Raw genomic sequence first — 23,728 nt, forward strand, 5'->3', positions numbered from 1 at the left:
TCATATATATACCGTATCCGACCCTCTAGTGAGGGACTCGATGAAAAAATCATATATATACCGTACCCGGCCCTCTAGTGAGGGGCTCGGTGACATGAGGCCATAACAATGTGCATGAATAGAATATTAGGAGCAATCATGTACAAACTGAATCATCATTTGAGACTTGATAGAATAATTAGATTGAACCAACACTTGAGAATCAAAGACAACTGTCATGTCAAGTACCACTGAGAAGTAGAGTTCATTGGAGTCATGTATGTACGTCGTTCGCTCACTTTATGTAATTCGTGCCAAAAAGAAGGAAGGGATAACTTTACATACACCTTGGAGCCTTTAGAGGTAGCGTCATCATCAATGAATAAAATTGAGAAAATCTAGAAGTAGCTCCACATTTCCGTATTTGCTTTGAAATCATAAACACAAAATCATCATTATCGTTGTCACCATCATAAAGTCATTCTTATCCTCGACATCATGAGAAACTTTAAGAACCATGTTCTTTTAGATTTTAAAAACAAGAAGGTTACGGAAACATTTATGAAATCATACCATAGGAATCATGCCTTTAAAAGAAAAGGACGAGCCTTAACATACCTGTTCAGCCACCAACTACCTACGCTTATCCGTCCGAGACGCAAGTCTACATATTAGACCATTCATACTATGATTAGGCCCATTGTTATATACTTATCCCTAAGCCTTCAAATAAATCTTCCTAAAAATCAGCCGAAATTTCGGCAGCATCTCCCCTGTTTATATGCCTAGCCCAGAATCCCAACTCAGCAACCAACCAACAACAACAACAACAATACCAACATTAATCACAATATTTCCAATACCAAAATACTTCATAAACATCCCATACGGTGTTTGTCCCATATTTCCACCACAGAACTATTTTATAACTATTTAACAGCTCCACCTCCGTAAATAAACCAAGATTAACATTAATAACAAGAGATTCATACCTTTCTCTCAATAATATCGCTATATCTTCACTTCTCCACCTTGAGCTTAAGCCACAACGCGCCGCTATATGATTTGGTAGTCGTAACTATACGCTACCTGGACCGGAATTCGGGAATTATAGTTGATCCGGGCTAAAATTTGATGGTTGGAGGTTGGGAGAACTCTCCAGAGTTTTTGGGAATATTTAGGGGTGTTTGGCCTGAAAATAAGGGGATAAACCCCCTTATATAATATTTTAGAAGCTGCCTGCACCGACTCAAAAAGTGTTCAGCGCAACCGCGCTGCTTCCTGGCGCGTTCGCGCAGGCTTATTCCACTGCCTGCGCATTTGTTCAGTCAAAGGGTCATAACTTTTGATCCCGATATCTTGTGAGGGCCCACGACGTACGGCTGGAATGCTAATTCAATTATATACATCTTTCATTTTTGGTGTGACTCCAAATTCCAAAATCATCATGGCGTTTTGGCCTCTCCAAGTCAGATCATCCGAAAATGTTCCCTTAAATCGTCCTTTTTGAGGGCTTATGCCCATATTTGGCTTAAGGGTCCTTCTTAGGAATTTCTCAACTTCCCATGTACTACTCATATATATCTTCATATGTCCTTTATAAAACTCCCGATGTGTGGGCCCCGCTTAGCTTACAGTAACGAGGGCTTTTCGTCAAGTGACATATGAACCGATTCACCCCATTTGGTCTCCACATATCATATATACATATTACTATATTATTATAATATAACCTTCCTCTTTAATCCCTGTATAACTTTACTCTTGTTCGGGCTCACACTAAGCTGTCTACAGTCTTGGTAGCACGAAATTTTTCGGGGTGTAACATCCTTCCCCCCTTAGAAACATTCGTCCTCGAATGTTGCGGTATTGTCAACCCATTTCGTCCTCAAATGTTGCGTTATTGTCAACCCACGACATCATCTTTGATTCTCTAGAACAACTATTCTTCCTCTAGGGTCCGATTATCATTTGCTTAAACTATAACTTAAGTTAGTCTCTTGTCATTCTTCCTTAACTCTGTTATTGCCTTCAGTCAACTTCTTTCACTTCTTTACCCTCATGTACAGGATCATAAATTAACTAGTATCTCGCCCTCGTTCTATCTCCATTATTGTAGTCTTGACTTGCCGTGCCATAACTATTCATCGTCCTACAAGTATTCTCTTTTTCTCACTCTTTGTTTCCCTGTTAGTGGGAAATTACCTTTCTCATATACGGCGCCCTCTTTGCGTTCATCTCTTCGGTACCATCTCGAGCTATCCTTTTTATACCCGTTGATCTTAGACATACACTGCACCGACTCTCTGTAGTTCATTAGTCCGGCTCCCTATTCTCTTACATCCTTGTCACTACCCCTCTTAATCTTACATTCCAAATATTTATCCAACATGACTCTGTCACTAATGGGCATAATGGTTATGCTCCTTTCCAAGGCCAGTTATATCAATATCCAAAATACGTATATATGAAATTTTTCTTCGCCACTTATTATCCTTCGCAGTACAGTTACACTTATGACAACTCATAATCCGAGTTCAACTAAATTTGTAGCTCGCCACGTCTTTAAGCTCCTGCCGCAACTGTTTCTTTAACCTCCTTCCCTTAAATCTCGCATTACAACCCAGAAGCATAGGGCTACGACAATTCTTACTCCATTACGACTCTCTTACAACATATATATATATTTAGCTTCAATTTCCTTGTACCGGCGGTCACTTCATCTGTCGTTATTCCTTATTGGCTTTCTGATGTGGCCTTTTTGCAATTATAGTTGGGCATAGCTTCACGTTGATGGTTCATATAATTTCATAGCATATGCTCTCATGTTCAGTATAGTTAGTAATCCATGACACGTTTTCTAATATCTGGTGAACTCTTTTATTTCTATTCATAAGAGCAGCTTTCTTCCTCTCCTCGAAAAATTACTAAATTACCAATCATTGGCCCTTTTGCTACGATTGTTATCCCTTCCGGTGCTAAAATCCCCTTTTTGTTGCCATCGCGAGTGCCCTTTAGGTTTGTCGTCTTCTCCATTATCCTTTGTGAGTTTGGCTTGAAACCTTTGTTACTCTCTTTATTACCTTTTAGGACATGTCGCCGCATACTTAGGTACGGTGCAATTTTGCTCGATACGGGGTTTCAAACCATGATCTAGAAATATCGTAGTTCATATTGGCGTAAAGTGCTCTCTTGAGTTGTCTTCCATACTTTCTTCCTAAGTCTGCCTCATGGTACACTTATTTCCAATTTGTTTCTGCTTCTTTCTGATACCTTCCTGATACGTCGATACGTCTCGAACTCTTGCCCCGAGCTAATAAATTTCTTCTTCTGATGTTTGAAAACGTCATAATTTCTTTCAAGTCTAATATGTTCTTCCCCCCTTATTAAGGAGATCCTAATACCCCAATAGCCTTCGAGTATCCATCGTCTTCGATAATAATCTTCCACCTTTCACGACCTTCTTACGGCCGGAGTTTTGTCATCGTATGGTCTGACTTATCTATCTTTTTACTTGTTACACTCTCGTATTCAATTGGAATACTTATAAGGATTAGATCCAATTCCGATGCCTTCTTAGAATTTCCGTCTTTTCATATCTGTCTTTTATGACTAACGTTTTCCTGGAGCCACAAGTTAATGGGGACATCGAGATTCACTACGTCCTTTATGAAGTATTCGATTATACCTTACTCTTCGTCTTTCTTCCCGGTTTTGCTTATAACATATCTAAAACTTCTTACCTTGACTTCTTCCATTTATGTCTATATCATCATTCTTTTGTCAATATTTCCATACCCTTCGATCCATTACTAGTCCTTTCACCCGTCATCTCTGTTAGAGGCTTCACTCCCTCATGTTTCTTACATTTTTTTTCTACATTTTTGGTCTCTTTAGCTTCCATATACTCACTTTGTTCCTTTCCCGGATGTTATTACATTAGAACTTTCCAAACCTAGCCTGTAGTGAAAATAACATCAGCTTACCTGGTAACGTTTGTCACTTGAACTCTACTACCATGTTCGATCAATATTTTCAATATACCGCAACGTCAATTGCTGGGATACACCTACCCATTGATACAGCCACATATGGGATATCACACGCATTCATATATATATATATATATATATATATATATATATATTGTAACGCCTCGCTTACAAAGTACTTTCCAATACTTATTCGAACTCATCCTAATTCTAGAGCTGTGATGCACTTTTTTTTTCTTTTTGCCGGTCTAGTCCGCCTCATCCTTCGCAACCTTTTAGGGTTTCTAACCACTCTGCATACTCCAATTTCCCTTAGGCTACTCTAGCTTCTTATCTGTCTCTTATGTCTGAATTTGTAGGACTCTTAATATACTTCCCAGGGGGTCACCCATCCTAGTATTTCTCTCACCCTAGCACGCTTAACCTGGAAACTCTAATGAAGTCCGGTGCGTTAGTGCTGGTATAATCGCATGCACCTTACTGCGTGACCTTCCTCACATAACCTAGAGCAAGTTGAAGTTTTAACAGATTCCAAAGCATTCTCGTAATGCATCTCCCTCTGAATTAGAAAGGATCTCTTACTCTTCCGATTAAGCAAATGCTATCTTAGCCTTTTCAATCCTCAATATTCACCTTTCATTTGTGTATATGTCTACCTTCCATCCTAGATTTCAAGATTTCCAATGGTGGCGACAACACCATAATCGCAGTTGCCTCAAAATACTTAAGTCACTGATCCCCTTTAGGATTTCCGCTCATCACTATTCAGTATTACCCTGAACTAATTACATACGCACATAGGAAATTACAATAAAAACTCATATACCTGTAATCGACCTGCCCTGGGCTCGGTCTGGAGGGCTATATAGTGAGGTGTCCTCTCCATTATCCTCCCACCACCGGCTAGCCTGGCCATCCTCATCTCTCTCATCTTTATCAATCTGTGCTTGCCTACAGGAAAAGGGGTAAGAAGCAATCTCTCCTAGACTCTGGCTCTATCGCACGATCTAAAGTAAGAAGGAAAGATGACATCCTAAATGTCCTGTAGCTTCCTGTTTATAGATGTGGTGCACAACACACCGATAAAAAAGACTCTACTAGACACGGTCTATAGACACTCCGAGGATGAACTGCTCTGATACCACTTTTGTCACGACCCAAACCAATGGGCCATGACTAGTGCCCGCGCTGGACACCCGTAACCGAACTTGCTGGACATAATCAAACTAAAACTGGAGACAATATGACAATCTGTAAAAGCATACTGTAAACTCATCATGTCATATATCAAAATGAACATGTCTCCTGAGAAGTCACAACTAACCAAGACATAAAAGATATGCAAGCCGACAAGGCTACCACTATACACTGGATCATCCAAAATGAACTACATCGATATAGCTGACCAAAACATAAACACATAACCCACATATGTCTACAGACCTCTAAGAGTATAACAAAGCCTATGCTAAAGGATCTGTACCAAATGACTCAAGCTCCGGAACAACGGAGCTCTCCAAGCAGCTGAGTAGCAGTCCTAAACTGGAGGATCACCAAACTAAGTATCTATACCTGCGGGCAAGAAACGTAGCCCCCGAAGAAAGGGGGTGTCACAACCCAGCAAGGGGCCGCGACGGGTACCCGGGGCTAACCACCGAGCACCGCTCGTTCTATTCCTCATCATGCTCATTTAGTGCTCTTTTATTACATTTATACTCAAATCATAGGAAACATAAATACTTTTATATACATATGCCTCTCGGTCATCAAAATAATATATATACATAATAGCATCTCGTGAGACCATCTAACCCACACTGCATATCTACGAGCCTCTACTGAAGTGCTAAACACAAGGACGGGACAAGACCCCGTCATGCCCAAAAATACATATACATGAATATACACAAAAGAATAATCAAGCACCTCCGGAACAAAGGAGTGCTTTCAATCGGCTGACAGCTACTACGGATCTGGGTCGAGCTCTCCTCCCTGTCTACCTGTGGGCATGAACACAACGTCCAAAGAAAACGGACGTCAGTACGAATATTGTGCTGAGTATGAGAGGCATAAACAATGAAATAAGATAATGATATAAAGGAAATATCAATATGAAACATCTGTATCTAACTGTCAAATATAAAAGAAATAATGCATGCGGTCTTACTCATACTCATCGTCATATCATATGTGCATAAATGTATAAGCTGCTCGTCCATATAAGATCGGTGTGATAATCATAACATTAGCCTGCGTCCAGGCCTCCCGCGTCTGGGGTATCATCTCATGCCGCCCACTAGTGGTGTCTGCCCATGCCATCTGGCCATGGTGTATACGCTGCCCGCCTTAGCGGTGACTGCCCGGCCATATAGGCGCGGTGTTATATCATCATCATAACATGCTCAACATAATATGCTCATCATAGTATGCTTACTATAGTACATGCATAAGGCTCAAGGACAACTATACTGTATCGGGGTGACGTAAGGTCGTGATCCCCCGATTTCATTATGGAGCATTCTTTTACATTCTGCCTCACCTTGAAGGAACTAGCACATAAGGTGAGTGTGAGCAATAAATACATCATTATCATTATAGGATCATCATATCATACATTTTAGAATTTGTATACTTTAACTCATCAACATCATTATAGGGCTCATAACATGTCTCTTATCGTATATAGCTATTCACAGACGTAGGCTTTTAGCTTTCTGGAATATAGGAACCCATGAAGAGGAAAGAGAGTCATGCAATAGGATTCATGCCATTAGAAAGAAAGGACTAGTCTCACATACCTTTGACGTTTACTAGTCTATCGCTTGCTTGTCCTCCTTTAGTGTATACATTCTACCTTCAAAAGAATTCGTATAGACATTAGCTAATACTTATAATAACGGCTTACTAACTCTAGAGAAAATTGGACAACATTTCTTTCGTTTATATAACTCTTCCCATATTCTATATCAACTCTCAAACGTTCACAACAACATTCTCAATATGATAGACAACACTCATCATTCGTTTACAATATCCGTATTTCACAATTCGTCTTCCATTTCTCCATAATCATGGCCATGGTTCATTGTTGCATTTTTCTCACGTAGGATACTCATTCCATGTTCTAAATGTCATTTATAATATTTTTATAATCACAATTTATCAATGATCATGGCTCAATCCAAACCTTTACTCAACAATGCTACTATTCACACTTTCATGACCCATTTCTTACATCCTTCTATAATCCAAGTGTTTCAACTCTTCCATACCCTAAATAACATGTAAAAGCCATAAAACTTACCTTAGATGTTGTAGGATCAAGCCTTGAGTCGTATTACTCTTCTGGCACCAAAACCCTAGTTTACTTCTCTTGAAAATTCTTAACTTGGATGAACTTTGATGAGTTTCCCACACTTGGTTCACTTGGATTCTTGATATTGATCTTTGATTTCCTTTGTCTTCTTGTAGATGAAGAGTGGAGAATATTCTAGAGGTTTCCAGAGAGAAGTAATGTGGAAATGAAATGAATTAATGAGCTTGGGTCTCTTTTTTAATGACTTAAAATCTTATCCGAAATGAACAGTAGTTGAAGTGCACAGTGGTCGTAAACCCAGTTTACGGTCCGTATACTATAATACGGGCCGTATTTCATGGACGTATTTAAGCATAACAGAACCAGAAAGTCAGGCTGAGGACATAGTGATTTACGAACTCAGTTTACGGTCCGTATTTCAAGTCGTCTTTAACCATTCGAGCATTTGACAGAAAGTCGAAGTTTTGGAAGTTGAAATACGACATGGCAGTTTACGGCCCGTAAACTACTTTACGGTCCGTATTTCATTTTACGATCGATTGGGCCGAAGTGCAAATCTGCAACTTTCACGTCTTCAGAACATATAATTAGTCATTGTGGAGCATAACCTATCTCTTATTGCAATTGCCTTTGAAATCTTACTTAGGGTCGTCAAACGTCATTCCCTTTTGATTAAAACATCGTATACGCGTATTCTTCGTTAGTCTATTCACTGTACGAGAGTGGAAATTTCCGAGGTGTAACAGGGGGTCAGTACGGAAAATGTACCGAGTATGTAAAGAATGAAGTACAGTAATGAAGATCATGACTGAGTAAAAGATGATAGGAGACAAGTATGATAATCAAGAAATACCAAAGCATTTGTACCTTATGAGATGAGAGTCATGTATATCTATATAATTTACCGTTGAGGCCATAACAATGTGCATGAATAGAATATTAGGAGCAATCATGTACAAACTGAATCATCGTTTGAGACTTGATAGAATAATTAGATTGAACCAACACTTGAGAATCAAAGACAATTGTCATGTCAAGTACCACTGAGAAGTAGAGTTCATTGGAGTCATGTATGTACGTCATTCGCTCACTTTATGTTATTCGTGCCAAAAAGAAGGAAGGGATAACTTTACATACACCTTGGAGCCTTTAGAGGTAGAGTCATCATCAATGAATAAAATTGAGAAAATCTAGAAGTAGCTCCACATTTCCGTATTTGCTTTGAAATCATAAACACAAAATCATCATTATCCTTGTCACCATCATAAAATCATTCTTATCCTCGAGATCATGAGAAGCTTTAATAACCATGGACTTTTAGATTTTGAAAACAAGAAGGTTGCGGAAACATTTATGAAATCATACCATAGGAATCATGCCTTTGAAAGAAAAGGACGAGCCTTAACATACCTGTTCAGCCACCAACTACCTACGCTTATCTGTCCGAGCCCGAAAGTCTACATATAAGACCATTCATACTATGATTAGGCCCATTGTTATATACTTATCCCTAAGCCTTCAAATAAATCTTCCTAAAAATCAGCCGAAATTTCGGCAGCATCTCCCCTGTTTATATGCTTAGCCCAGAATCCTAACTCGGCAACCAACAACAAAAAAAAACAACAATACCAACATTAATCACAATATTTACAATACCAAAATACTTCATAAACATCCCATATGGTGTTTGTCCCATATTTCCACCACAAAATTATTTTATAACTATTTAACAGCTCCACCTCCGTAAATAAACCAAGATTAACGTTAATAACAAGAGATTCATACCTTTCTCTCGATAATATCGCTATATCTTCACTTCTCCACCTTGATCTTAAGCCACAACGCGCCGCTATACGATTTTGTAGTCGTAACTATATGCTACCTGGACCGGAATTCGGGAATTATACTTGATCAGGGCTAAAATTTGATGGTTGGAGGTTGGGAGAACTCTCCAGAGTTTTTGGGAATATTTAGGGGTGTTTGGCCTGAAAATAAGGGGATAAGCCCCATTATATAACATTTTAGAAGCTTCCTGCACCGACTCAAAAAGTGTTCAGCGCGATCGCGCTGCTTCCTGGCGCGTTCGCGCAGGCTTATTCCACTACTTGCATATTCGTTCAGTTAAAGGGTCATAACATTTGATCCCGATATCGTGTGAGGGCTCACGACCTACGGTTGGAAATATAATTCAATTATATACAACTTTCATTTTTTGTGTGACTCCAAATTCCAAAAGCATCATGGCGTTTTGGCCTCTCCAAGTCAGATCATCCGAAAATGTTCCATTAAATCGTCCTTTTGGAGGGCTTATGCCCATATTTGGCTTAAGGGTCCTCCTTAGGACTTGCTCAACTTCCCTTATACTACTCATATATATCTTCATATGTCATTTATAAAACTCCCGACGTGTGGGCCCCGCTTAGCTTACAGTAACGAGGGCTTTTCGTCAAGTAACATTTGAACCGATTCACCCCATTTGGTCTCCACATATCATATATACGTATTACTACACTCTTATAATATAACCTTCCTCCTTAATCCCTGTATAACTTTACTCTTGTTCGGGCTCACACTAAGTTGTCTACAGTCTAGGTAGCGCGAAATTTTCCAGGGTGTAACAAAAATATACAACACCTCACAGGGCCACAACAATGATAACAATAGTGGCCCCACACGACTAAGAAATCACAAAAAGAAAGCATTACGCACCTGAAGGCAATGGTGTCTCTGTCTGAACCTCCTCTGGGAGTGGAAACAAGTGTGGATACCTGGACCTCATATCTTCTTCAGCTTCTGAAGTCATTTCTTCTTTATTACTGTTTCTCCAAATAACTTTGACTTAAGCTACATATTTAGTCCTTAATCTCCGAACCTGCCTATCTAGAATAGCAATGGGAACTTCTTCGTAAGATAATTGCTCAGTAACTTAAACATCATCTATGGTTACAACTCTGGAAGATCTCCAATACACTTGCGAAGCATTGATACATGGAAAATCGGATAGACTGACTCTAAATCGGAAGGTTAATATAACTCATAGGCCACCTAGCCTACTCTGAGAACAATCCTGATGCCTTTTATAGATGACACCTTCAAGAATACCCAATCATCAACTCAGAACTCTAGGTCTCGTCAGCGATTGTTCGAATAAGACTTCTATCGACTTTGGGCTGTCAATAATCAGCCCTGAATAAGCTTGACCTTTTTTCCGGCCTGTTGAATCAATTCTGGACCTACTAACTTAGTCTCTCCTATTTCAAACAATCCAATGGTGATTTACACTTTCGCTTGTATAAAGCCTCATACGGGGCCATCTGGATATTGGAATGATAACTATTGTTATAAGCGAACTCAATAAGTGGCAAGCGATCGTCCCAACTACTTCCAAAGTCTAACACACATGCCTGTAACATATCCTCGAGAGTCTGAATGGTGCGCTCAACTTGTCCATCAGTCTGGGGGTGAAATGTTGTGTTAAGACTCACCTGAGTCCCCAAACCCTTTTAGAAAGTCTCCCATAAGTTAGCTGTAAATTGCGCACCCCTGTCGGAGATAATAGATACCGAGACACCATGGAGTCGTACTATTTCCTATATAAAGTTTTGCATAATCTTCACCTGCGTATGTAGTCCTAACAGGCAAAAAATGAGCTAATTTTGTAAGTCTATCCACAATTACCCATATGGAATCATACTTAGGCTGAGAACGAGGCAAGCCTGTAATGAAATCCATATTCATTACTTCCTATTTCCAAGTCGGAATATCAATAGCTTGCAATAATCCACTAGGCTTCTGATGCTCGATTTTTACATGCTGATAGTTAGGACATTGAGCTACGAACTCTGCTATGTCTTTCTTCATTTCGTCCCACCAATAAATTGACTTAATATCATGATACATCTTCGTTGCTCCCGGATGAATAGAATAACGGGAACAATGGGCTTCCCCCAAAATCTGGTGACGTAACCCTGCAACATCAGGAACACATAATCTGCCTCGATATCTGAGAACTCCATCTGTAGAAATCTGAAATGGTGACTTTTTCTTATGAGGGAATGTATCTCTATAACGAACTAACATGAGATCCGCATACTGGCGCTCTTTCACCTCAATTACTAATGACGAAACGGCTGAATCCTGAATAGTAACTCCCGTATTGCCCGAGTCCAATAATCGAACTCCTAGGCTAACTAACTGTTGAAGCTCATGAGTTAACTCCCTCTTCTCTAGCTGAACATCACATAAGCTACCCATGGATCTACGGCTAAGGGCATCAGCCACGACATTCGCCTTGCCTGGATGATACAAGATGCTAACATCATAATCTTTCAATAGCTCCAACCATCCCCTTTACTGCAAATTTAACTCCTTCTACTTGAAAATTTACTGGAGGCTCTTCTGGTCTATATAGATATCAACATGAACACTATACAAATAGTGCCTCTACATCTTCAATGCATGAATCACCGCAACCAACTCTAGATCATGGGTTGGATAGTTCTGCTTGTGTTTCTGCAGCTGTCTTGAAGCATTGGCAATAACTTTACTGTGCTTCATCAATACATAACCTAGTCCAACACCTAAAGCATCACAATAGATAGCATAGCCTTCCGATCCTTCTGGAAGTGCCAGAACTGGGGCCGAAGTCAATCTGTTCTTCAACTCCTAAAAACTGTGCTCACAAGCATCCTTCCATTGAAATTTAGCTGATTTCTGAGTCGGCTTCGTCAGTGGTGCAGAAATAGAAGAAAAACCTTCTACAAATCTCCTACAATGACCTGCCAAACCTAGAAAACTACGAACTTCAGTAGGTGTTGTAGGTCTCGGCCAAGTCTTTACAGCTTCAGTCTTCTGGGTATCCACTCGGATACCATAAGTTGAAATAATATGTCCCAGAAAAGTCACAGAATTCAACCAGAACTCACATTTTGAGAACTTTGCATATAACTTCCGAGCCTGGAGAGTTCTAAGGACAACATGTAAATGATCTGCATGTTCTGCCTCGGATCGAGAATATACCAAAATATCATCGATAAACACAATCACAAATGAATCTAGGAAAGGCCTGAATACACTATTCACCAAATCCATAAATACCACCAGTGCATTAGTCAATCCGAACGACATTACCCAAAACGTGAAATGGCCATATCTGGTTCTGAAGGTCGTCATTGGAATATCCTTCTCTCTAACTCTCACCTGGTGATACTCGGATCTTAAATCTATCTTTGAGAACCATTTGGAACCCTGCAACTGATCAAATAAATCATCAATCCTTGAAAGTGGATACTTATTCTTTATTGTCACCTTATTCAGTTGTCTGTAATCGATGCCCATTCGTAACAAACCATATTTCTTTCTTACAAACAACACAGGTTTCCCCATAGTGATGAGCTAGGCCTGATAAAACCTTCCTCAAGCAAAACCTTCAACTGCTCTTTTAACTCCTTCAATTCTTTAGGAGCCATTCTATAAGAAGGAATAGATATTGGCTTACTATCGGGTAGCACATCAATGGCAAAATCAATCTCTCGTTCTGGTGGAAGGCCTGAAAGCTCGTCTGGGAATACATCTGGACTCATTAACTACTGGGACAGACTGAAAAGTCGGCGACTTTACTTCTGTATCTTGAACCTGGACTAAATGATAAATGCATCCTTTTGTAATCATCTTCCTTGCCCTGAGATACGAAATAAACCTACCTCTCGGAGATGCTGTATTACCCTTCCACTCTAGAACTAGTTCTCCTGGAAACTGGAAACAAACCATTTTCATTCTACGATCAACATTGGCATAACAAGAATCCAACCAACCCATACCCATAATACCATCAAAATCTGCTATACTTAGCTTAATCAAATCTGCCATGATATGACAGGCACAGACTACAACTACACAATTTCTATACACTCGTCTAGCTATCACTGGGTCATCAACGAAGTTTTAATTGATTCAAGTTTCACCTAAAACCGACCGGCAATATAAGAAGTAACATACGACAATGTAGAACCTGGATCAATCAATGCATACACGTTATGAGAAGATACCGATAATATACCAGTAACAACATCAGGTGAAGACTCAAGATCTTGTCGTCCAGCCAGTGCATAGATGCAGTTCAGAGGACCACTCGAACTAGATGCTTCCCTTCTACCTCTACCACAGCCTGCTAGTATTTGTGAACTTTCCCCCGAGGGCGTACAGATGATGAGAAACCAGCTGCTGATCTTGTGGGCTGAACCATACCTCTACCACCTCTCGATGGAAAGTCTCGCATCACATGGCCTGTCTGACTACAGGCATAACATGCATCCGAACCTAAGCGGCACTGTCTCAAATGTAACCTACTACACTGAGTGCATCGTGGTAAAGGTGGCCTCATCTGGCCTGAATCACCCCTATACTGAGAACTCTGACCGGGTCCGGAATGAATAGGTCGGTCAAATCTCTGGCCTGCAAATAGTGGAGGTGCACTAGCCGCTGAATGGCCCGAGTGCCTAGAATACTACTGCCTCTGACCCCCTATGAGCTCACTAACAATACCTGAGTATCTGGCCCTCTTACTATAGCCCCTATCATACTCACGCTCACTCCTCCGCTGATGCTGTCGCTCCTCCAGATTTTGGGCGTCGGCCTGAGTGCGAGAAATATCCATCCCTTCCTAAAGTGAGTCCGTCAAGAAATTATCAATAAAATGTGGTCCCAAACCATTCATAAACCGGTGGACCCGATCTCCCATATCAGCTAGCATAGCTGGAGCATACCTAACCAGTGAATTAAAATGAAGACTATACTTTCGAGCACTCATGTTCCCCCATCTAAGGTTCATGAACCTATAAACTCTGGCCTGTCGAATCTCTGGTGGCAAATAGTGTTGAAGGAAAGCATCTACAAACTCTTGCTACACAGATGGAGGTGTGTAAAACCCCCTAGAAGACATGCAGGTGTTATACCAATGAACATCCACATCTTACAATCTATAGGAGGCCAACTCTACCGACTCAACATCTGAAGCATGCATTACCTGCAATGTCCTCAACATCTCATCTATGAAGTTCTGCGGGTCCTCATCTGGTTTTGACCCAAAGAATTCTGAAGGGTCTAAGTTAATAAAATCACGAACTCTGGCACTAACAGCCCCATCACCATGACCCGTACCCCATCGCTGAGCCTGAGCGGCTACTAACTGGGTCAACAAATGAATAACCTCTCTCATCTCTTGGCCTGAGGCATCCGGTGGAGGAACTGGGGGTGCTGGTGCTGGAGCTAAGGCTCCTCTATGCTCTTCTGGAGTGGGAGGAGTGTGAGAGGACCGAGATGAAACCTCATTTTAGGACTCGGCCTCCTCTACATCTGTAAGTGATACCCGTTCAGTCCTCCTACCTGCCACTGACTTGCCCTTCTAGGCCGTTGTAGCTTTTCTCTTCACAGGCATCGCTGAAATCATAACACACTATCATAAAAAGGAGAGTCCTTACAACATTGATTTATCGCACGATCTATGATGAGAAAGAAAAGTGAATCAGTCCTAAATGCCCCGCATCTTCTTGTTTCTAAGTGTGGCGTGCTTCACATCCATAAACAAGACTCTACTGGACACGGCTAGTAGACACACCTTAGGAAGGACTGCTGTGATACCACTTTGGTTACGGCCCAACCAGAGGGCCATGACCGGCATCCGGAGCTAACCTACCAAGACCTCTTAACATACAACTCACAACCCTAACTAGGTGGACCACAAAGATAACTCATAAATATCATAATCTGTAAGAGACACGAGTCTAAAAGATAAATGCACGTCTATATAATCACCATCAACTATGCCCGTATGTACAAGCCAACAAGGCTGCCAAAAAATAATGATTTAAAAAATATGAACTGATGAGGTTATAATGCATCTAACTATATACATCTATCTACGAGCCTCTACATGGAGTGCATAACATCATAAAGATGGGACAGGATCCCGCCATGCCAATATATGCACACAAAAGCATAATACCAGCTAAATTGTAGCTCCATAACAAATGGAGCGCTCCTGCACAATCGCTGATGAAGCAACCTAGGGGTCTAGTCCATCTCCTTGTCTACCTGCGGGCATTGTCATGCCCTATTTTTAACGGATTAAAACTAGTTCACAACTTATGACTATGTTTCCTCTGGTTTTGCAAATTTTCAGAGTCGCCACCTAATTTTAAAAAATATTAGGAAACCATTTGTAAAAAAAAAAGTAAACTCTTTTTTTTAGTCTTTGAAACCTGTGAGATTCTAGGCAAGGGTTTTATTAATCCCGAGGGGAAGGTGTTAAGCATCTCTCAGAGCCTATCCGAAGACAGTCTTTAAACTTATCTTAATTAACACTAGAGGGGATTATTTGATTATTTCTTATTTATTATTTAAAGAATGGTGGGAAAGAAACTATTATCTCAAAACTATATGTATAAAAAAAAAGGGGGATTTTGAAGTAATTACAACTATGTGAGTAAATGGATATTTATAAAGGAAGTAGTTAATGCTAATGTATGCCATGTATGACATTTATTTTATATAAGAATAGTACGTGTAATATGGAATAAGAAGATATATTTTTTATAAGAAAATAACATATATATGTGATATGTATATCACGGGTAACTAAAAAATAGTTATTGAAGACATGATAGTACTATATAGATGCATATAATGTAAAGGCGACCAAGGGAATTAATGGAAATAAGGTAGTATATGCATGGTACGTGTTTAAAAAAAATAATAGTATGTTGGCATACTCATTGTAAAGGAAAGTAATTAATATGAGTCGTAAAATTATATGTATTAGGGATGTATATTGTTTACAAAAAGAGTACATGTGTATTTTTTGAAGATTAGGTATAAATATGGCTATTGTATATAAGGACAGTATATAGAGTATGAAAATACATAATTTTTTATAAGAAAATAATATATACATGTAGTGTGTTTATCGTATGTAAAAATAGTATAAAGAGATATACTTTTAGAAATAGCCGTGGGTAATATAATAATATGTATAAGTACCGTGATATACATAAGCACACACATAATGAAAAGATGATTGAAAAATAAGATAGTATATTTGTATTAAACTAAAGTATGTACCTTGTTGTTCTTGTAAAATAGCTTTGGCCAATATATATAAGCCTAATATGATATTGTTTTTTCTTTTTTTGTTTTCAACTTGAAAAATAAGTCCTGCTGGACGTTAGTTATAGAAATAGACAAATTTCTGGAAAAAATAATGATAATAGTAATTGGTCTTGCTCCTATTTAAAAACAAACTTAAAATTCAGCCGTTGTTTGTCCCATAAAAAAAAATCTGCACTTTTCAACTCCAAAACACCTACATTTAGAGGTTTTAAAAGTCTCGTTTTTATTCCTTCAATATCTACATTTGGACTCTTAAAAAGCTCACAGTTTTCTCCTTTGCAAAAAATCCATACTTTCGAGCCTTTCATTTTATTTTCATTTTTTGCTAAAATCTCTCGATGTTATACTTAACCATTTCCCCGCAAGTTCATACATAAGCCTGAAGCAAATATGCTACAAACATGATCCAAAAGAAATTTTAGTCTAGAATATATGTATGTGAATGTGTTAATGTGGAGACACAAATTTTGAAGAGAGGAAGAAGGATGTGGACTCTTTCGACATGAAAATAAGGGACGGCTATACACGAGAACGACACTGCTGCTACTGCTTTTCGGCCTGGGCTGAAATCGGAGTTGCCATAACTCCAACATTCTCCCAAATGTGTTCATGCAATTAAAAAAAAAATAGGAGTTGGGAGAAATATCAATAAAGGATACACAATGAATAGGACATGGAATTTATACTGCTTTTAATTCCTACTCAACATGTATTCAATATAGTACTGTTTAAGCACGCTTAATCCTTCCTCCATACGTGACTTCATTACAACAAAACTAGCACCAAACATATCCTACATTCAAACCCTTCTCTTACAGAGAACTTCTTAAGGAAGAGGAACACTCTCTCTACTTTTTAAGGAAAGACAATTGGATGTCCAGTTTGGACATTACCAATTAAGCACAAATAAACACATGATCTTAAATATTCAAACATATGGAGTAATGTTTTATAAGAATCATGACAATATTAATCAACTATCGTACAAAACACTTACTTAATAAAGATGAAGAACAAAAGCAGAAATTGTAAGAAGAGTCATGTAATTAGTTATCATAGTTCTTAGGTTCAGGAAATAACCAAGTGGTAAATGATAGTGTTACACCTTGGAAAATTCCCCATTAAAGTATAGTGAATAGGCTAGCGAAGGGCACGACGTATATGATGTTTTGATAAGAAAGAAATAGCATTTGATGATCCTAATCGAGATTCAAAGACATTAGCGCAAGGGAAGAAGGTTGTCAAGGGAAGCGAAGGATATGTTGCGTGTCGGGTAAGAATTATGAGCGACAAGTTAATTATGGCGTAATGATGTCTTGGACAAAGTGATAATGTCCCTTAGATTGGTATTGAGGTGTTAATCAAGTGTCAAGAAGGTTCCATAAGGATTGGAGATCAAACGAGTCGACGAGAACGAGTTTCGGAGAACTGGGCATTATACGGCCAGAATGTCTGGCCGTATAAAACATACGGACCGTATGTCCAGCCGTATGTCTTGCCCAGAATAAGGGTCCTCACTGGACCAAACATACGACCAGACATACGGTCCGTATAAAATGTACGGACCGTATGTTGGTCCGTATGTTCCGGTCGGGACAGATTTTAAGTGTTAATATAAGGACCCTCTTTCATTTTATTTAATTTTATCTTACTTCTCCACACTTCAAGAAACCTCTAGAACTCTCTCCATTATTCATCCACAAGCAACCAAGAGAAATCTATGATCAACTATATCAACCCAAAAAATCAAGTGTATAAAACCTAATAAAAATCATCTACACCAAGAAAACTCAAGGGAAGTGAGTTAGGGTTTTGGGGCAAGAAGAAAAGTTCCACTCAAGGCTTATTCTCCCCTCATCTAAGGTAGAAACGTGGGCATTGAAGGAGAACAAGCAAGCGATAGATTAGTTAAACGAAAGAGGTATGTGAGGCTAGTCCATTCTTTCTAAGGCATGAGTCCTATGGCATGATTTTCTTCTTCTCCATGAATCTCCTACATTTCGAAAAAACTGAGAATCTATGTTCATGAATAGCTACATGAGTTAAGATTAAAAGATAGTGTGAGCAAAATAATGTTGATGATGAGCTTAAGTCTAAAGATTCTAGAGTTCATGATGTGATGTTCTTCCAAAGCTAATGATGTTAATTATGATTTGATGTTGTTATTGTATACACTCACCTTATATGCTAATTCCTTCAAGGTGAGGTAGAATGCTTACAAATGCTCCATAATGGAATCGGGGGTTCACGACCTTATGTCACCTCGATAAAGTATAGTTGTCTTCGAGTTTCTATGCATGCATTATGATGAGTACATGATAATGACATTACACCGCGCCTATATGGCCGGGCAGACACCACTAAGGCGGGCAGCGTATACACCATGTCTAGATGGCATGGGCAGACACCACTAGTGGGCGGCATGAGATGGTACCCCGGATGCGGGAGGCCTGAACGCAGGCGAATGATTATCACACCGTACCTATATGGTCGGGTAGCTTATACATATATGCATACATGTTATGATGATGATTATGAAGTAAGCCGGCATGCATTATTTCTTTATAATTGACAGTTAGTTACAGGTTGCTCCTTATTTGATGCTTCCTTAATTTCATTGACGTATTATTATTGCTTATGCCTTTCATACTCAGTACAATGTTCGTACTGACGTTCGTTTTCTTTGGACGCTGTGTTCATGCCCACAGGTAGACAGGGAGGTGATCTTGATCCAGACTCGTAGGAGCTATTAGCTGACTGGAGAGCACTCCATCGTTCCGGAGGTGCCTTTGATCATTCTTTTGTGTATATATATGTATATTTTGGGCAAGACGGGGTCTTGTCCCGTCCCTATGTCTAGCACTCTAGTGGAAGCTCGTAGATACGCAGGTGTGGGTTATATGGTCTCTCGATGTTACTACTGTATATATATATATACATACATACATACATATATATATATATATATACATACATACATATATATACATACATACATACATACATATATATATATATATACATACATACATATATATACATACATACATACATACATATATATATATATACATACATACATACATATATATATACATACATACATACATACATACATACATACATATATATATATATATATATATATATATATATATATATATATATATATTATCATTTTGATAGCCGAAAGACTTATGTATATAAAAGTATTTATGTTCCCAAATGAAAAATGATTTTCTTATGAATTTGATAAAAGAAACGCTTAGTGAGTACGATAAGTAAGGGAATGCATGGTGCTCGGTGGTTAGCCTCGGGTACCCGTCATGGCCTCTAGCCGGGTCGTGACAGATAGTATAAAAGGATATTTAGCTAATGAGTGATGGGGCTTGCATAAATGAAGTGGCTTGATTAAAACCATGAATGGAAGTATTGCAATTACAGATTTACACAACGATTTAATTTTACCAGTTTCAAAGCTTTTAAAAGAAAGAAAAAAAAAATGGATAGTTCAACTGGACAGCAAGTTCAGCTGACTTATACTCTTCAGAAAATACATGAAATGCAGGCTATAAACTAAGATTGATTCAATCACGATTCTAACAGTTCTTGTCTTAATTTTATACTCATTTTTGAGGTCTTGATTTCTCAACTTATTGATGACATAATTGCACGCTTACAAGATAGACATTGTTCAGCCAAGACCGATGGGAAATTATATTGACAGATAACACTAAGAGAAGACTCATCAACTTGTCTCTAAATCCACCTATGCCTTTCTTAGTACAAAAATAGGATATTCGAGATGCCATCAGATTTGCCATTAAACCACATGTGGTAACTTATGGTTAAAACAAGAACCTTATACAACATACTCAAGAGACACTACAACAACCATCATTTCTTGATTCTAATGTTCACAAAATACCACAGGTCACTACTTTTATTTGTTTATCTAATTTTACCTACAAACAGAACCTTTTAACCACAAAGCATAACTAGGATGCCACAAAGGCTGTCGCAATAATAAAGGGGCCCGGATATACAACTTCCAGTAATCAAATTTCAAATTCTCAACAAAAGACAACTCAAATAGCACATTTTTTTTAAGAATCCTAAAAGAAAATGACAAAACAAACCCTAAACTTTAATAAATTAGACACATTATACCATCATTTCAAGGACACACTGCCTATGGTAAGAACAGCCGCTGGATTCATATATGTGTTCAACATTCATGAAAGAGCTAGAAGGAGAAGCAAATGGTTCAGAGAAAAAAAAATTGACAAAGCAAAGTGCCTTAGCCAACTTTCATCTTTTACTAGTTTGAAAGAAACCCACCAGCAAATTAAACCATGAGTGTACTCCTAGCAACTTAGTGAACCTTAGATAGACTAATCCAAAAACCAACTCCAACTACAAACAAGATCAACCCAGAACAAGTGTGTCAAGTGTTCCCAGAAATAGTCCCAGCCAAACAGAAATATCAACATAGCAGTTTAGACTTAAACAACCAAAAAAATGAAACTGAAACCAACAAAGTGAAAACTGAAACAGATGGGTTAACAACAGGCACTAACTCAACTAATTTTGGAGACGACATTACTCAAAGAAATAATAATTCAAGATAAGAGTGCAGTCCCCATAAACATGATTTCTAATGCAACAAGTCTCACTCTTCAAATAAACCTATTGGAAAACAGCTTATTCCCATTTCATATTACCTTCATAGTATAACTTTTACCCACTAGTAGAAATACAAAAAAATCCTACAAATAAGATCATAATATCCTATACTTTGAACCATGGTTAAATATGCGCTTATAAAAATAATTACAGAGTCTAACAGACTTTAGTATTCTTTAGCCATCATCTTTAATGCCTTTTTAGTTAAACAAAAAAGTACTTTTTTTTCCAGACAAAAATCAGTAAGATGATAAATCCTGCTAACATTTAGATAAACAAAAAGCACTTTTGTTCTAAGGGAAACAAATCATATTTCAAATCATGCTAAAGTATAAACCACTAATCAAAATGAAAATACACTTCTTTATATATGCATAAACCTTCAGTTTGAATTCCAAATTATCCCGTAGTGAATCGGTTCTCTTGAACACATGTTAGACTAGTAGATTTTATTAAAAGCACCAAAGAAGCACATATTTTAACTTGCACAAACTCATGATCTGAACTATTTCTAGGATGAAGTGGACAACTTTCTAGGCATGATAACGATTATGCAGAGAGTATGAACAAACAACCATTTGAACCTGTCGCTTATTTGCTTTCTTTTTTTTTTTTCTTATTTTTTAACGAACGAATAGCTTTCCTCTAAGATCTACAGTGCGTTCACAATTTTAAACAAAAGAGGTAAAACAAATTCGGATAAACATGTCAAGCTGAGATATACACAACGACAACATAGTTACACACTTTTTGATAGATTAATTATTAATTCTACTAAGTGTGATTAGTCGTTTTACACCAGCTCGCAACAAATGAAGAATGAACTCATTCCAGCCAGCCAAATCAAACAAACGATGAGAAACACTTGAATGACTACATTTCTACTTCTGCTAAAATGAAAGACGAAAATAGGACGAGTGTGATTACCTTCTCCGTGACAGCGAACTGAGGCTATTATCGTCGTCGAGTCTCCGAATCCGCTTAAAGCAATCCTTGCTTAGCCGAGAACAACCAAAATTATACAGCCAAAAGAACTTAGAGTTAAAACAGGATTTTTTCTGAGAACTTAGAAAGAACTACGGATTTTATAGTTATGAAGACTTATGAAAACGAAAGGGATTCTCCAATTCAACTTTAAAGTAAATTAAAATTTTCTCTCCAATTCTCAGCCTAGTTCAAAGGGAATTTTCAGCCTTCAAAAAACTTTTCTAAAACAGCCCAGGAAGGCCGTATTTATAGGCAAACACTGAGGGGATTTCATCAGATTCTTCAAGAGGATGAAAAATTCAAAATTCAAAAAAGAGGGGGAAAAGGTGACGTTTTTTGATGGGGAGTTCTGGAAAAAAGATTTTTATGGATAATATCAAGAAAAGGGGGTGAAAAATCTCACATTTTCAGTTCGATTTGAGAGGAGAAGAGCCGTTGGGGTCGAATACATGGTAGATTACTCCATTACCCACTGAATCGAAGGAGAGTTCGAGCTTGAAACTGACGGTTCATTGCACTCCTCTTCTACAGAGGTTGAAACGACCTATATTGGCTCTTTTCGGCTCTACCACCATGTCAATCAAAAGGACAGGAGACGTGGTAGCAGTGGAGGCGGCTGTGGCTTCAAACCAACGAAATTAAGGGTTTTTGGTTAAAGAGAGAGTGGGGTGTTTGGTTTCGTGGTCTGATGGGCGTGGTGGTGGTGAGGTGACGGAAGTGACGTGATGGGGGGTAGGGTGGCGGCGATGGTTGAAGAGGTCGTTTGGTTAGGGCTGTTGGTTTAGAGAGAAAGGTTACTGATGATTGAGTAGGGAATTAGGTGGGTTTAGTTGTAGGGGTTTGGGCCGGGTCGGTTCGGTTTTGGGCTGGGGTGATTGGGCCTCAGATTTTGGGTTAAGGGGAGAAGGGAATTGGCCCAATATTCTGGGTAGATGATTTAATTTCTAATCCCTTTTTACTTCAATCAATTAATTAAAATGTGCTTCTTTGTCCTAATTAATTCCCACAAAATGTATACCTATACAAATTACAATAGAGTAATTTAATATACGTATCTAGTTTTAAAAATAGAGTAAGAAGATGATTAATATAGTAATAAATAGGATTAAAGGAAAAATGCCATATAGGAACACCAACGCTATTTTTGAGTGATTTAATTGTAAAGAATGATGTTTAGTAATTTTTAATTATAAAAATATGATGTTTGGTGATTTTTGAGAAATGAGAAACGAATAGAAAACTTTCTTAATTTGGAGAAATAATATCTTAAAAATAGCGTAGTAATTAGTGAAAATATTTCAAACTCATTTTTGGGGGATTTTCATGAATGAGAAGCATAGTGAAACTAATTAAACAAAAAGTAGGGCCAAAATTGGGTGTCAACAGCTTGTCCCTCTTCGACCAGGGATGATGAAAGAGTCTTTGGGCAAAGAGGTTGACATAAACCCGATTTTGTCCTGATGAGTAAACCAGATTGGGTTTGGGAAAGAGTATACCTACAAAGGGGGTAATCCTTTGGGGAATGAAGAGGTGAGTTTATGAATTTGACCGAACTCTGGTTCCTGAGTAGCCTACATATCTCGGGTCATAAGAAAATCAGGTC

At 38.5% G+C, this 23,728-nt stretch overlaps 1 long non-coding RNA gene across 1 annotated transcript; it reads right to left on the reverse strand.

Moving 5' to 3' along the window:
- Positions 1-5,692: 5,692 nt before the first annotated feature.
- Positions 5,693-22,912, reverse strand: LOC132634043 (uncharacterized). Its single transcript, XR_009580015.1, has 2 exons — positions 22,066-22,912; positions 5,693-5,971 (listed from the first exon to the last, which is right to left on the reverse strand). It is a non-coding gene; the product is annotated as an uncharacterized LOC132634043 (long non-coding RNA).
- Positions 22,913-23,728: the final 816 nt, after the last annotated feature.

Source organism: Lycium barbarum, chromosome 1 (assembly GCF_019175385.1).
Source record: "Lycium barbarum isolate Lr01 chromosome 1, ASM1917538v2, whole genome shotgun sequence".
NCBI lineage: Eukaryota > Viridiplantae > Streptophyta > Magnoliopsida > Solanales > Solanaceae > Lycium > Lycium barbarum.